This window comes from Taudactylus pleione, unplaced genomic scaffold (genome assembly GCF_031769625.1).
Source record: "Taudactylus pleione unplaced genomic scaffold, aTauple2 ptg000507l, whole genome shotgun sequence".
Lineage (NCBI taxonomy): Eukaryota > Metazoa > Chordata > Amphibia > Anura > Myobatrachidae > Taudactylus > Taudactylus pleione.
In genome coordinates this window covers 1,677,030-1,681,374 of record NW_028284909.1, presented here as the reverse complement: position 1 = coordinate 1,681,374, position 4,345 = coordinate 1,677,030, and positions in this window count along the sequence as shown.

Genomic DNA, 4,345 nt, shown 5'->3' with positions numbered 1-4,345 from the left:
ATGGGGAAAGATTAAGAGGGGATCTAGGGGTGGTCCTGATACTATGGAGCACAAGAGGCAGAGCTTCTGGCTGTCACGGCCAGGGTATTTCAGCATGGCGCTAGGCGAGTGTTACCTGTGAGGTCATTGTGGCGCGGGCTGTCTGGTGGCGGAGCTGGTGTCTGGCGGGGGGCTTTGGCTGCACACGTTGTTGTGCGGGCCTGTTGTCACTCTGCGCTGGTAAGGCCTGGCGGCGTCTCCATTCCGTTTGGCATGGGCGCTGCCATCTTGCCTTCTGGCCATGTGATGCAGCTGGCCAATCCTGGTGAGTCACATGTTCCCTCCGGCCAGTAACAGCACGGCATGGGGTATTTAGGAAGGGTCAGTGCCTTCCTTCTTTGCCAGTGCAATGTGTATCTCAGCCTAGCTGAGAGGGAGTTCTCTGTGCTTTCCTGTTCCTGTGAATCCGCTGTCTGCCAGTCTGCCTGTCAGCTCCTAGTTCCCACTGGACTACCCCGCTACCTCCATCACCCTTGCCCATACCTGAGTGCCTGAGCCTGCTGACATCCTGCACTTCAGTTCACTATCTGCAAACCTGGCTTGTTTATTTTCAGTTTCACTACCTACACACCTGGACTGCTCTAATTGTTTCTACCTGGACATTAACCCTTTTGCTCCCACCACAGAACTCTTGTGCACATTTATATTTTCCTGGACTTTTATTTACTGCCACATTATATGTCCACTCGAGCACTTATTAAAAATCCTAGTTTTATTTACAAATCTGCTTCTGTGATTGCTCCTGCTACCACCCCGGGTCCACAAATAACCCAGAACGTAACACTGGCCATCCCAAACCAGTTTCAGCCATGATTTTACTCAGCTTGTTTTTAATAGTACCATTTACCCTCTCCACCTTGGCACTGGCCTGCGGTCGATATGGGGTGTGAAGCTTACTATTAATACCCCTCAACTTACACATACATTGAAAAACATCTCCGGTAAAATGGGTACCCCTATTACTTTCAATTACTCTAGGGATACCATACCTACATACAAACCCCTGAACTATTTTCTTTGCCGTGAATGCAGCAGTGTTGGTAGCAGCTGGGTATGCCTCTACCCAATTAGAGAATACGTCTATGCAAACCAAAACATACTTCAAGTTCCTGCAGGGTGGTAACTGGATGAAGTCAATTTGTATGACCTGGAAAGGGCCGTCTGCTGGAGGGATGTGAGATGGTTCGGTGGGTACAGTTTTTCCTATATTCTTCCTTAAGCAGGTCAAACAGGACATTGCCCTCTTCTCTGCTTGGGAAGAAAAGCCAGGTGCATACCAGTATGCCTTCACTAACTTACACATACCCTGCTTACCCAGATGGGTCAGACCATGTGCTGCTTCTGCTAAGCTTGGGTAGTATGCCTTAGGAGCTACTGGCTTCCCTTGTCCATTTCTCCAAAGCCCAGAGGACTCTTGCTCACATCCCTTGGATCTCCAGCTTGCCTTTTCCTGATGGGTACACACACCTTGCATTTCAACCAGTTTCTGCATGTCAACCATTTCAAATACCAACACTTTATCCATTTGATTAAGTTTTAAACCTGCTGCCCATTTGGCAGCTTCATCAGCCCTGTTGTTACCCAATGATACTGGATCATCTTCGCAGGTGTGGGCTTTACACTTAATGACAGCTACTGTCTTGGGTAGCTGTATTGCCATCAACAGTCGTTTTATGTGATGTGCATGTGTGATTGGTGTGCCTGCTGCCGTTAGAAAACTTCTTAGACGCCATAGGGCCCCAAAATCGTGCACCACCCCAAAAGCGTACCTGGAGTCTGGGTAAATATTGTCCGTTTTTCCTTCGGCCAACTCACACGCTCTCCTTAGTGCCACGAGTTCCGCCACCTGCGCTGAATGGGGTGGACCGAGTGGTTCGGCCGCTATAACGTCCTTGTCATCAACCACAGCATAACCTGTACATAACTCACCTGTATCAGTCTGTCTATGGCAACTCCCATCCGTGTAAAACATTAAGTCTGCATTTTCTAACGGTGTATCATGAATGTCAGGCCTAGCTGTAAAATTTTGATTTAAATACTCCATACAGTTATGCCTATTAATTCCTGTACCAAACTCACCTTCTACCACTGGTAACGATTCACCTTTACCTTCCACCTTTTGTGCATCATGAGGCACACTTGGTAAATATGTAGCAGGGTTTAAAGCATTACACCTCTTTATAGTAATGTTGGTCGGTGCAATTAACGCTAGTTCCCATTTAGTGAACCTAGTGGGGAAACGTGTGGTGTATGTACAGTCATGTCATGGCCTAACACTACATCCTCACTCTTTTCCACTAAGAGTGCGGTTGCAGCTACGCTCCTTAAACACGTTGGGAGTGCTCTTGCCACAGCGTCCAACTGGGCACTGTAGTATGCTACTGGTCTATTGGCATCACCATGTTTTTGCGTGAGAACTCCTGCTGCACAACCAGCAGCCTCCGTACAAAATAAATCAAAGGGTTTCCCATAGTCTGGAATCCCCAATGCAGGTGCTCTTATCAGACTGTCCTTAAGATTAAGGAAGGCTTGCTCTGACTCTTCAGAGTGCAAGACACGGTCTGGTTTTGTGGAAGATACTAACTCCTGCAGTGGTAAAGCCAGAATGGAAAAACCGGTTATCCATGACCTGCAATACCCACACATGCCAAAGAAGGTACGGATCTGGTGCTGGTTCTGCGGTAGTGTCATGGTCTGTATGGCATGGATTCTGTCCGCTGTCAGATGTCGGAGGCCTTGGGTAAGACAGTGTCCCAAATATTTAACCCTGGTCTGGCACGACTGTAACTTGTCCTTAGCAACCTTATGCCCTGTGTGCGAGAGGTGAAGCAACAAAAGTTTAGTATCATTTAAACATGACATAAACGAATCAGAGCATAACAACAAATCGTCTACATATTGGATTAGTACCGATCCATTGGCAGGTTGAAAAGACTGTAAACAATCATGTAAGGCCTGGGAGAAGATACTGGGGCTGTCAATGAAGCCCTGGGGTAGTCATGTCCATGTGTACTGTACGCCTTTGTATGTGAAGGCAAATAGGTATTGGCAATCAGGATGAAGGGGGACGGAGAAGAAAGTGGAGCATAAATCTATTACCGTGAAATGGGTTGCGGTTGATGGGATTTGCATAAGGATGACAGCTGGGTTAGGCACTACGGGAAATTGGCTTTATACCACCTTATTAACCTCTCTAAGGTCCTGTACCAGCCTGTACCCCCTCCCACCACTCTTTTTAACAGGGAAGATGGGACTGTTGGCTACACTGGCTGTACGGACTAAAATTCCCTGCTGTAGTAAACGCTCAATTATGGGGTGAACCCCTAACTCCACTTCTGGCTTTAATGGGTATTGGGGAATTTTAGGAGCGTGTATACCGTTTTTCAGGTTTACCATGACGGGAGCTACATTTGCCATTAACCCAGTGTCCTGTCCATCCTTAGTCCAAAGGAAACTAGGTATTTGTTCTAACATTTCATCTACCTGAGCTGAACCCTTGTCTGATGTTATGGTGTGCAGCATTAACCTTTGGGGAGTGTCTAGCACATCCCTTACCTCGTGTGCAAACCTTCCTGGGACATCCATAAATATCCCTTCAGGGGTACAATAGATAATACATCCCATTTTGCACAATAAATCTCTTCCCAGGAGATTAGTAGGGGCTGTTGCTGCCAGGAGGAAAGAATGCCTGGCATGCAAAGGCCCAATGGTAACCTCTGTGGGTTTGGTTAAAGGGTAATGATGTACGCTACCTGTTACACCCATTGCTGGTACTGTTTGGTTTGTTATCTGTAGATTTTCAAGAGATTTTAAAACAGACCTGGTCGCCCCTGTGTCTACTAGGAAGGAACGTTCAGTACCAGCTACATTAACCTTTATTACCGGCTCTTCCCTAGTACCTCCCGTTATCCTGACTGCCTGCAGACTACAGGTATGACCTAACCCCTATAGTTGGCTATCTTCCCCCAGCAAGGCATTTGCAGCAACTATGTGGGCAGGATTTATCTGGTAGTTCTTATGGTTACGAGATGCATCAATACGTTGCTGCATGTGGGGTTCCTGAATTATGACTCTACAGTCTTTCCTAAAGTGTCCTACTTGGTTACAGTTAAAACATTTCTTAGCTGATCTGTTGGGGAAATTTTGTTGAAGTCCGGGAGGAGGGGATTTTGAGTGTGGGTATGATGGTTTTGGGTGTGTGTGAAGAGTGTGTTGTGGTCTGGTGTGGTATGTGTGAGGGAATTGTATGGGTTGGGTCTGCGCAGGATGGTAGGTGTTTAAGACTTGTAACTGCGCAGGTGGATAT